The following is a 12,805-nucleotide window of genomic DNA, read 5'->3' on the forward strand; positions in this document are numbered from 1 at the left end:
ACGTAGAGCAAAAAATACGTACACATAGACCTTAAGGGATTTAGGAGAGATGTGAAAAATAAGGAATTTAGGCAAGACATGAAGAATACTGAATGAATGAATATAGAGGCAGAAAATGCCATAGATCAAATATCCCAAAAGAAAGCAGTGCTTAGAGATGTCTCTGAAGGGTCTATTGGAAGGAAGGAAGGAAAAACAATGAAAGTAGAGGTGAAAAAAAAATCTGGGGAGACGGACAGACAGCAGGGCACAAGTAAAGAGCAGTAATTCTTGGAGAGGGACAGCTGCAGGTATTTTTACGAGCAGTATTTGTGATCTGTGATGATGGGTGGTAGAGGCCATTGCTTTGGATCTTACAAAGATTTATTATCTCAGCCTGGCATGTGAGTGATCAGAAGTGTTTGTTGAATGAAGGCCCAAAAGAATGAAATAATAAATTATTGAGCCGCTAAGAGCATTTTGCCTTTTTTTTTTAAATGGGCATGATAACATTCCCTTGATGCCAATATTTAGTCCGTGTTAGTAACAGCCATTCCAAATACACTGAGTGTGAAGAATGCTCCATGAAGCAGAATTCAGTTACTGCGCTAGGCATCTCCCTGAGAGCATTTCAGAATTTATTCCATCTTCAAGTAAATTGTTACAGTGACTCTCTAGAATGGCATACCGTGGTAGCGTATTAAAATGCTGATGGGAAAATGGAAACTAGAAAAATGTCTTATCTGTCAATTAAATGATGTAGCCTCTTAGGTCGATTACAGCAATTCGGGGGCTTTTTGTTTTCTGCCAATTGAGATTTGACAGCTGTTTATAAAATATTTACATTCTGATTTCAGTCACATTGACAACACTTTTAGGTCTTTGGAAGATGATAATTATATGTTAGGAAAATGTTTAAAAAATTTAAAGCTGATCTGCTGAGGGGAAAAAATATCTGGTTTTTTTCAAATGGTACGAAGGAAGGAAATCTACTTTATTAAAGGATGTATTTCTAATAAAAGTCAGAAATACTAGACATTTGTGAATCAAAGAAATATTGCATATAATATAAAGGAATATCTTTCTCTACCTTGCCTGTTCTGGGCATCTTATCTTTTCTCAGTCAGCTCTAGCTAGCTAGATATGTGTTTCTCACCTTTCTTTACTTACTATGCATACGTAATGTTTGTATGGCACATGGATGAATTAGACAGGACTTGAGAGCATCTATATGGAATTTTACGAAAAATAATTCAATACATATTCTTCGTATATGAAAGAAGAGAAAATAAAAAGTATTGAGGACAATACTAACTATTGAATTTATATAGAATTTTCAAATAAAATACTTTTAAGTGTTTTCACGAGAAGTGTAAATTTACAGATAGCTTTTCCTTTTCAGGTATCATGTTAGAAATAGAGACCCATAATTCTTGATCAGTGTCTGTCTAAAGTCTTCACAGTCACTGTCTGTGCGATGCTTTGGAAGAACAAGTAGATAACAGAAAATTTAAAACCTATTTTATAGTCATTCAAGAGTTTCCTGCAACTGAAATTATGCTTGAAGTACTGAACAGCTATAACCTTCTTTCACTGATGAATGTTATGTTGAAGTTTCTTAAGGTAAAGCAAACAATTTTGGAATCCAACCTAGCTTTTTATTATTAAGTATATCAAGTTTGTAGAGAGCATATATTCTTCTATAGCCATCACCCTACACATGGCTTGGACCCCACTAAAAGGGCATGTCAGTCACAAATGGGTACAAGTGGGCTTCAGGCTCTCTGTGGAACCAGGAGAAAAAGTGCACTTGGAGGTCCTGGACCCACCCCCTTCCCACCCCTGGGTCCCAGGGGCACCTAAGAATGCATCTGGTGAAGAAGCCACTTAAGCCCTAGAAGTGAGTAGACCTGAGCCTTTGCTGAGGGATTCTGGGGATCTGCAGAGATGAAGCCTGGTCTAGAAGACCCCCCAACTCCTTGTGGGCATTTCCCTTGCAGAGGGTCATGGCCAGAGGAAGTCCAGAGCAGACTCAGATACACTACAACACTAGCCTGTATACACCTATTGAAATACAGATTCTGATTCCGAAGGGCTGGGGTACACCAGGGCTTTGGCATTTCTAACATGCTCCCAGGTGAGGCTGATATTGACACTGACTGAACTCTGAGGAGCAAGATGGTGATGTGTAAGGTCAAGACACCTGGCTTGCAGGGCAATATGGGCACAAGTATCTGCTTTAGGTGAACACGGAGACATGAACCAGCCACAGACAGCTGTCCTCACCCCAAGGTTCCCCCTCCCAGCACAATTCTGTAGTGTGGCCCTTGGCGCCCGGTGCCACCAGCTGTCCCTCCATCAGGTCACAGCCCCTTGTCCACGTGGGCAGCAGCTCACTCTGGGGCTGGGCACTGAACTTGGCGTCCAGTTGGCAGAGCCCACCTTGACTGTGCTCAGAGCGTTGTGGGGCCAGGTGTTGCCAGCCTCCAGTGAGAGCTCAGACCAGACAGGGCCCAGCCACACCTGGCACCCCTGCCCCGCCCCCACTGGCCACACAGGGCGCTGAGGGCATCAGTGCCTATCTTACACCCCAGGGCACTTTGCCCAGCTTGTGGGAAGTCTTATCATTAGGTTCAAAAGGTACATTAGGGGGAAAGTGGTAAATCTAATAGTTTTCCAGCAAGAATATACTACATTACATGGTATTGGATTAAAAAGTTTTCAGAAGTGACCCAAATAAAAGCAGTGCATAAAAAAATGATTAAGTTTCAGAGGAACATTTCTGAAGGGAAAAGAAAATCCAAATTAGGAACAGAATAAAACAAAAGAAAAGAAACATTTGGGAAGCAAATATCTGTGTTATGCCATATGGAAAAGCAATAAAATGCCACCCACTGATTGATTAAATTATCAAACTATGTCACAGAATCCCATTAAAAAGTTTTTGTAATGTTTATTTGAAAGAGAATGAGCGTGAGCAGGGGAGGGTCAGAGAGAGAGGGGGAGAGGGAGATTCCCAAGCAGGCGAGAATCCCAAGGAGGCTCTGCACTCTCAGCAGCAAGCCCGATGCTGGGCTCAAAATCATGAACCATGAGATCATGACCTGAGCAGGAGTCAGACACTTACCCAACTGAGCCACCCAGGTGCCCCTCACAGAAGCCTATTTAAGGCAAACACACAAACATTATCGGGAGATGGGAATCAAAATTTAAATAATTTTGGGGTGCCTGGGTGGCTCAGTTAAGCGTCCGACTTCGGCTCAGGTCATGATCTCGTGGTTCGTGGGTTTGAGCCCCATGTCAGGCTCTGTGCTGACAGCTCAGAGCCTGGGGCCTGCTTCCGATTCTTTGTCTCACTGCCTTTCCCCCATTTGTGCTCTGTCTTATCTCTCAAAAATAAATAAACGTTAAAAATTTTTTTTAAAAAACCATAGAAAGGAACATTAAATGCAAGGCACAATCTTCACACCAAACAATGTACAGCATACATGCAAGTGTAAGATGAAATAAATTCAAAGCGCATATAAAGAGGACTTGGAAAGAAGAGATCTAATAATGTGATCAAAGGCAAAAGCTGTGGAAGTGCTATATTTACACTCTCGCATGTCAGAGGGGAGAAAAAAAGAAAATTCCATCTACACAGTTTCTTATTATTCTAAGATTGCAAACTTTATCAGGTTTTCTTTTCAGCAGAGGAGTTATTCAACTCCTGCTGGATGTTCCTAAGATAGAAATTTTAGATGATCTGCACCAATGCGTTAATACACAGGGTCTGTCCTTAAAGAACATGCGGTTCAGTTTGCACAGGAGGCTACACACATTTTTTTAATGTTACAAGTGTTAAATATAATACCCCATATTAGCGATGCAACTAAGTAGTTTAAGTACCAAACAGATCATTAACCTGCTGTGGTTGTGGGCTGTAGCCTTAGTGTGTGCTTTTTGCAGTGATAGACCTATGTGAGCTTTTAGAACACGGTGATGCAAAGGATGTGTTAATGACATGCCAAGTAGAATAAAAGGTAACATTTTTCATGGCTTCAAGGGCACAGAAACAACCCTCAATAAGAGGGGATGACATATATAGAGGCTGGAGAGAGGGTAGGATTTACCTGGGCAGAAAGAAACCAGAGGCCATTGCAAGGGATCACAGGGCACAATGCAGGTGGCATCTTTGTGGGGGTAGGGGGGGCGTGGACTCCTAGGATGGCGAGAGAAGGAGACGAGCAGAATGGGGAGGACTGTGTAATTCTAAAGCAAGCTTGCATTTTATCTGAAAGATCACGGAAAACCACTGAAAGAATATGCAGCAGGGGATAGCGTGAGAACGGTTAATTGGGCAACACTGTGTGGAGCCAGATGGAAAATGGGGAAAATATGTAGGAACCAGAACGTTGAAGGCTGAAGAGAAAGCTGCCCCCAAGGGGCGAGGAAAGCCTGGATTCAGAAAACAGCACAACAAAGTCTGCGTCTTCTTTCCAGGTCTGTTTGGGGCTTGCTGTCTCCTGTGTGTTCACACCTTTCAGTTCTTTTGATGATCTGCCTTTCATGTGTAAATGTAAAATGGGTTCAAATCATAAAGAAAAAGCAGACCCCCTACCCAGGTTCTCTTTTGATTGCTGTCTCTCCCTCCTTCTCTTCCTCCAAACTTCCAGTGACCCTAGTTCCTTCCTTGGGTTTCCTCCTCGATCCTCAACCCACGGCAGCCTGGCCGCTGGTGCCCCACCTCACTGGAACTGCTGTCACCAAACTGAGCGAAGATCTCCTGGTTGATGACCCCCAAGAGCTTTTGATCCATGACTTTCTTGACATCTCTGCAAGTGTTGTTGCCACTAGACTTTTTGAAAGTCTCTCTTTCCTTGGAATGCTAGGAGCCCCCTCTCCTAGAATCTCATTGTACCTCTTTCCCCTTCATTGCCATTTTCTCTTCCCTCCCTCCCTTCCTTCCCTCTCCCTCCCTCCCTTCCTTCCCTCCCTCCCTCCTTTTTTCACCTGCCTAAATGCAAACCCTCTCCTCTGCCCCCACAAAGCTCTGTTCAGAATTCTCCTTATTTCCCTTAACTTCCAGACTTAGACTATGACCTTTAGCCCAGTGCCTTGAATCTGTGCCTCTAGCTTAGACCCCTTTCCCTAGTCCACATCTGTCTGTATCTGTAGAGACAACTCAGAAACTAGACAAATCCTTTGTCTTTCTGAAGTGAAAATCTAACCTTAATTCAAAATGAGCCACGTCCTAGCTGTGTAACCTTCTACATTACTTAACTTCAACGGCTCTCAGTTTGCTTATCTATAAAATGGACAGAATAGTAGCACTTGCCTCCCAAAAATGCTGTGAAGAGAAGAAATGGCACACTGTAAGCCCTCAATACGTATCAGCTATTTCATTGTTTGAAATAATCAGACTCCGCATAGACGTGAAAAGAAAAAAAAAAAACTAGTTTTCTTAGCATGTAATTTGATTTTTGCCTAATTCTCAAACTTCCTTTCTCATCATTTCCCAACTTCCACCCTGCTCTCTACCCTTATAGAAGATACTCTAAGGTGCCATTCTCTGCCCACTACCTGCCAAGCTCATGAATGCCTCTTCCTAGTATTAGATCATGACTTAACCATGATAATTTCTACTGATCATCAAAGCATATGTGGGTAAGGGCGCCTGGGTGGCTCAGTTGGCTAAGCATCTGACTCTTGATTTCGGCTCAGGTCATGATCTTATAGTTCATGAGTTCCAGCCCCACGTTGCACTCTGTGCTGACAGCACAGAACCTGCCTGAGATTCTCTGTCTCCCTCTCTCTCTGCCCCTCCCTTGCCTACTTCGCTATATCTCTTAAAAATAAACAAATAAACTGTTTTTAAAGTGTATGGGGGTAGCTCTTCTTGCTATTTTCTCTTCAATCTCAACTCGTTTTCCTCAATGTGCTTCTGGAAAGCCATTGTCTTAGAGAATGTTCATTCTACATTGCCATTGAGTGCACATCTTCATCTCTGTACTATCAGCTTCTTGGTGGTAGAGGATGTCCTATTTACCTTTAGGCAGGAGTGGTTTTGAGAAGAAATATATCCAATAGGGTGTGGACAAAAGAGAATAACCATAGGATGCACCAATTGTATGCCTAGAAATGGCCCTAAATACAGGTGAGTTGGTCTTCGCCTCAGCAGAGTCTGAGATAACTGCAAAAGGGAAACTTTGAAGAGGAAAAGGTAAAAGAAATATAATGATGCTGATGAAAATTAAGTCAAAGATAATGAGGGGGAAAATGGAAGGCAGCTATAGATGGTTCACAGTGGTTGAGAGATCCGTGGGGCACAGTGGAAGGGGTGGCTGGTGAGAAAGGAGAGCTCATGCTGACCTGTGATAAATTTACATCTGCATAAAATCTTCTGGAAGAAGATTACAAAGAAGAGAGGCTTTCAGTCTCAAGAATGAGGAAAGGACAAGACATACATAAATTTGTGATATATAGGAAGGTGAGATATAACAATGACATATACACACAGTTTTAATGAGTCACCATATTTTTTGTTATGGTATTTGTGTATGTAGTGCCATGTATAATGCAGTGTCATTATAAATGTACATTTTTATATACAGTTGACCATTGAAAACACAGGGGTTAAGCGTGCTGACACCCCATGCAGTCAGAAATTCAGGTATAATTTTTGACTCCGCAAAAACTTAACTACTAATAGCCTACTGTTGACTGGAAGGCTTACCAATAACACAAGAGTCGATTAACACGTGTTTCATATGCTATATGTATCCTATACTGTGTTCTTACAATCAAGTGAGCTAGAGAAAAGAAAATGTTATTAAGGAAATCATAAGGCAGAGCAAATACATTTATAGTACTGAACTATAAAAGAATGCATGTTTGTGGGCCCCCACAGTTCAAATCCATGTGGGTCAAGAGTCAACCATATTTTGATTATAAGAGTAGTACAATGTTTTTTTTTTATAAATACTGGCAATCAGAGAAATCACAGCCTGATATGAAATGGGGTTAAAAATGGAGATGGAGGTGAGGAAGCAGGCGTGGGCAGTATAGACAACATCATAGGCAAGCTTGATCTCCCAAGGGAACAGAAACACGGTAGTGGTTGTGGCCCAGATGAAAGGGGCGCACCCGGGACCCAGCAGGGGCATTTGTAAACTCAGGGATATTAAAGCCTGTTTGTGAAATGGTGGACCTGACCGAGGAAGGGAGAATGAGAGAGGAGGAGCCCTAGCTGGAGGCCCTCAGCAGGAGCAGGGAGGGACGGCAGACATCCTGGGCAGAGGTACCAGCGAGCAGACAGACAATGGTGCTCCAAAAAGGAAACAATTCCCAAATTATTATCACTTTTCTTTTCTCCCAACCCAAAGAGACTGGGCAACAGGGCTCTGTGCCCCTGAGTTCAAGTGGGGTACAGATTTAAGCCTGCGATTTGGATGTAGAAGGGCAGCTCGGGAGAATGCCAGCCATGTGCCCAGCGACTGACCTCAGGGGGTTTGTTTTCAGGCAGTCCTCTGTGTCCTTCCTTCAGCTTCAGGGCCCTCGTCACAGCTGGTGCTGGTGATGACTGGACTGGGCTGGACTGGACTCTGGACTGGACTCCTATGCCGTAACCTCACCCATTACGATTGTCCCTGTCAACTAGGGCCAGGCACTTTGCCCTTTCCACCTCAGCACTCGTCATGCAACATGGCGATGAAAGCTGATCATCCTCAAGATGACCAACAAATCAGAACACTGCTGTAGGGGCTCGTGGGGCTCAGTCAGTGGAGTGTCCGACTTTGGCTCAAGTCATGAACGGAGTTCAAGCCCCATGTCGGGCTCTGTGCTGATAGCTCAGAGCCTGGAACCTGTTTCGGATTCTGCGTCTCCCTCTCTCTGCCCCTATCCTGTTTGCTATTTCTCTGTCTCTCTCTCTCTCAAAAATAAACATTAAAAAAAGTTTTTTAAGGGGCGCCTGGGTGACTCGGTTGAGCGTCTGACTTCAGCTCAGGTCATGATATCATGGTTCATGGGTTCGAGCTCTGTGCTGAAAGCTCAGAGCCTGGAGGCTGCTTCAGATTCTGTGTCTCCCTCTCTCTCTGACCCTCCCCTGCTCATGCTGTCTCTCTCTCTCTCTCAAAAATAAAGAAAAACATTTAAAAATTAAAAAAAAATTTTTTAAAGAACACCATAAAGTTTGCAGAACTGAGCCTCCTACATATATTTCCTACATGCCCTGCAGTGATCATATCACCTCTGTGAGCCTGTTTCCACGTGTAAAATGCAGTTCATAATACAGTGGTCACACATGAATGCTGTGAGAATAAAAAAGAAATCGCACATAAAATTCCCAGCACACCACAAGGGAGCGTAAAGAGGAAAGGAAACGTGAGTAAGTGTCAGAGATGTATCCCCCGGACAGTGGACACTGGTGGCTTCCTAACAAAGATGGGATGGATAGAAAGCGATTAATGGTTTAGGGGGCGCCTGGGTGGCTTAGTCGGTTAAGCGTCCGACTTTCGCTTAGGTCATGATCTCGCGGTTCGTGGGTTCGAGCCCCGCGTCGGGCTCTGTGCTGACTGCCAGCTCAGAGCCTGGAGCCTGTTTCAGTCTGTGACTCCCTCTCTCTCTGACCCTCCCTTGCTCACGCTGTCTCTCTCTCTCTCTCCTAGAAATAAATAAAAAAAAAACATTAAAAAAAAAAGAAAGCGATTAATGGTTTAAAGACATCAGTTTTAAAAACTTAATTTTTAACCAAATGGAAGCCAATCAAAGCCTGATGAGGTGGCCAAGGCTCAGGCTTTCTTTTGAAGCTGATAAGTTTAATAAAAATGTCTTCATTTTCACTTTGGTAAAGGCAAGGGGAGATTTCGTGTGTGCACAGGCACATTTCCGAACATGTATCTAAAGAGAGTACCGTAATGTGATGAGATTTTGTATTGGGAAGTGACATTAATTACCACATTATATCAGAGCATCATGCAAAACACTTAAAAGTCAGTAAACTAGCTATTTAATTAAAATATTCTTTTTTTTTAAATGTTTGTTTATTTTGACAGAGAAAGAGTGCTAGCTGGAGAGAGAGAGAGAGAGAGAGAGAGAGAGAGAGAATCCCAAGCCGGCTCCAAGCTGTCCATGCAGACCCCGACTTGGGGCTCGAACCCATGAATCGTGAGATCATGACCTGAGATAAGATCAAGAGTCAGATGCCCCACAGACCCAGGCGCCTGTAAAATACACTGTTTTTTAGCATCATGAATATAATATAAAAATAGTGTTAAAATGTATTTATTATGTGTCTTGATTTCCAAATGGAACCACCAGAGTCCAAAGGCAAATCTAGCACAGTGCCTGGGACATGGTAGCTACTAGACAATGACAGGTGAACACATGAACAGATAAAATATCTGTTTGCAACCTGTGTAGCTTATATTGGAGGTCTCCATCTTAGAAAAAAGTAGCCAACACATTCTATTAGATTCTTAACAAACAAATGTAATACAAAATTATGCTAAATGGTACAAAACACTATAATAAGGGGATTTTATATAAGTTGATGTATCAAATCAAAGAAAAAAGGTAGTGTATTCTAAAGTGCATACCATGAAAGTATAGATAGGACTGTGTTGCAGACAATTGGGGAAAGGTTATGGTACAAAATCATATCGTTGAGTATTACCTGAAAGAACGTTGTATGTGCTGCAAAATGAAACCATTTCTATGAGAGAACAAGGAAGGCAAGATTTTAATTTTTTTTTAAATTTACTTGAGAGGGAGAGAGAGCTGGGGAGGGGCAGAGAGGTGGGGGACAGAAGATGTAAAGTGGGCTCTGTGCTGACAGCAGAGATCCAGATGTGGGGCTCGAACTCATGAACCATGAGCTCATCATCTGAGCAGAAGTCAGATGCTCAACTGACTGAGCCACCCAGGTGCCCCAGGGAAGGCAAGATTTAAAGCTGCAGGTGATGTAACACAGCACAGGAACATTGAGGGGGTGTTCAGGGAAGCTTGAATAGTATGCCTGGCTAAGACAGAGTTGGGAATTCTCTGTCCTTCTTTCTTCCCCTTCCCCAGGCTAGTCCCCAGAATGAGAGCCTCAGTGACCTGAGTGACTAACTTTAGTACTTTCTGAGGGAAGTATATGGAAATTGACATTTTGGGGCACTTGGGTGGCTCAGTCTTTTAAGCAGCTGACATCAGCTCAGGTCATGATCTCGCGGTCTGTGAGTTTGAGCCCTGCATCAGGCTCTGTGCTGGGAGTTCAGAGCCTGGAGCCTGCTTCAGATTCTGTCTCCTTCTCTCTGCCCCTCCCCCATTGTACTCTGTCTCTCTTTCAAAAAACAAACATTAGAAAATATTTAAAAAGAAGGAAGGAAGGAAGGAAGGATAGAAGGAAGGAAGGAAGGAAAGAAGGAAGGAAGGAACGAACGAACGAACGAACGAAAGAACGAACGGGTACTTAAAGTGTGGTCCATGGATCACAAGCATCAGCATCACCTGGGAACTTAGTGCAGATGCTGAATCTCAGACCCGGTAGCAACGCTTTATTGAATCGGAATCTGCCGTTAAGTTCTCAAGGTACATGAGCTTCAATCTTAAAATATGAGAGAATTTGATCTAGAGATTAGAAATATGGGCTTTAATGCAAAGGGATCTGGGTTCAAGTCCTGATTCCTCCTCCGGCAGTCCAATTATATGATACTGTTTTTATAATCTGCCCTCTGCGCTTATAGGTACCTTATAAATACCATTATCTCCTGTAAATGAGAGAGGTACATGTAAAGGATGTGTGTACTACCTGCCTTTCAGTAAGCAATCAATAAACCTGAGCTATTTTTTTTTCAAATTTCCCTAATGCTGAGCAGGAGGAAAAGGAAATAGTGACAAAGTGTTCTCACTATGACCTTACTCTCTACTTTCCCAACCCTAGACTCCGCAGGAACTTACAAGCAGATACGATAGTTTCTCAGTTTCCTTCTGCCACCAAGTTTTTGTTTTCTATTTACATTCCTATGGACAAGTCACTTCACCTCTTGGAGCTTCATTGTCCTCTCCATTAGCATGGGATGGCCACATTAGCCTCTATCAGAGCTGTGGGAAAAAGAAGTGAAGTGGCCCATAATAAGACACTATAGTTTTCCTTGTTCAAAGAGCAAGTCTGGGGAAGGTAGCATAATGAATTTCACAATTAGAAAGAATCATCTTGGGTGCCTGGGTGGCTCAGTCGGTTAAGCGTCTGACTCTTGATCTCAGCTCAGGTCTAGAGCTCAGTGTCCTAAGTCCAAGCCCTGCATGGGGTTCCCCGCCCAGTGTGGAGCCTACTTAAAGAAAGAAAGAAAGAATCATATTACCATGAGAGGCTGAAATAACTGAAGGTGCTGAATTACATCATTTTATAGTAATGCATGGTGGAATGAATGACACACATTCCCTTTTGATAAGAAGAGAGCAGGTGGATTCTACTTGCAGATGGGGAGGAGAGGAAGTTAGTTCTGTTTTCAGAGACAGAGGCCTCTGAAGTTTGTTTTTGAAAAAATAATACAATAATAAGGATCATTCAAGAGATCCTTAAGTATTTTGCTCTTTAGCTATGTAGCAGCAGCAAAAGAGATACGTTTACTTAAAGAGCAAGACAAAATTAAGGAAGTAGGCATAGAGGCAAAGTTTCTAAAGAGGATGAGAGGAAGGAATGATTGCATCTAGTTGGGTCTCAGCAGAGCGTCTGAGAGAGATTTTTACAGTTGGCCTTGGGGGATGGAGAGAATCTTGAGAGGGAATTGCTATCTTATTGGAGGAAACAGCATGAGAAGAACGAGTCACAAAAGCTTGATGGTCATGAAGGAAAAGTGAAGAATCTAATTTAGAAGCTCCGGGTTGCCCAGGGTTGGAGAGGAAGAATCGGTTGTGAAGGTAGGTGTGGATCCGATTGTGAAGGACCCTGACTGTCCAGTTCCTAATTTCTGCATGATGGCTGGTCATATATTGTTTTTGGTTTGGGAACTGACCTGATCAGGGATGTGTTTCAGAACATTTATTTGGCATCCATGTGTGATGTGGCTTAAAGCCGGAATAAGTAGAGAGACTAAATCCGTATTCGAGTGGCTCAGGACAAGTAATCAGGCCCTGAGCTGGATTTGTGATGCTGGGAATGAAAAGGAAAGGACAGTTGGGAACAAATGCCTTTGTAACATGACTCTTCCTTGTCAGCAAGAAGCCTCAGTATCAGAGGAAAATAGAAATCACTCACCTCACAGTGAGCAATGCTCTCGCCAAGTTCCACGTTTCAATACATATTCTAAAGTTAGTGTGAGCAGAAGTGCAAATATACTAGCTATTTGCTCTATTTTTATGTCCCTGTGTAGGGAAAGAGAAAAAGGAAGAATTCTTTGGATGTGTCATACTCTGAGACTTATGGTAGTTTGCTAATTATAAGTTCTATTGTCTTGGTCTCAAAAGGCATTCAAGAGCTGAACCAAGTATAGTAAGGTCTCCCAGACCCCAGTGATTACACAGCTGCAAAAATTTGTAGCCAAAATGTCAGCCTGACTTAGTATTTTTGCAGGCCAAAAGGCCAAGCAAAGTAAAGTCAAACTGTTCCTTGTTTCTCACCAAAATTTGCAAGATCTAACAATAGAGCCCAAGACTGCATCAAAAAACTTTCATCCCTCCTTTGACCTCTTGGACGGTTGACTGAGCCGGGTTTTTTCCATCTGTTGAATGGGGGATAATCATACTTTTCATCTCTATCCCTGTCTTTCTAACAAAGGCTTTTTGAACGCCTTAGTTTCTAGATATTTTTGTAGAGTCCAAAATTAAACATACTTCGGATGTCCTCATATGCATGGTGCCA

At 42.7% G+C, this 12,805-nt stretch overlaps 1 protein-coding gene across 2 annotated transcripts in view; it reads left to right on the forward strand.

Annotated features, from left to right (window-relative positions):
- CHRM3 (cholinergic receptor muscarinic 3) overlaps positions 1–12,805 on the forward strand; it is a 367,085-nt gene that overhangs the window by 86,571 nt on the left and 267,709 nt on the right. The window contains exon 1 of one of the 2 annotated variants that reach the window (XM_077751887.1): positions 11,804–11,865. The exons of the other annotated variant lie outside the window; for it this stretch is intronic. The gene's annotated coding sequence lies outside the window, so the exon portion shown is untranslated. Of the gene's footprint in view, positions 1–11,803; positions 11,866–12,805 lie in introns of those variants that run through there. 2 annotated transcript variants of the gene reach the window in all.

Source organism: Crocuta crocuta, unplaced genomic scaffold (assembly GCF_008692635.1).
Source record: "Crocuta crocuta isolate KB4526 unplaced genomic scaffold, BGI_CrCroc_1.0 scaffold694, whole genome shotgun sequence".
Lineage (NCBI taxonomy): Eukaryota > Metazoa > Chordata > Mammalia > Carnivora > Hyaenidae > Crocuta > Crocuta crocuta.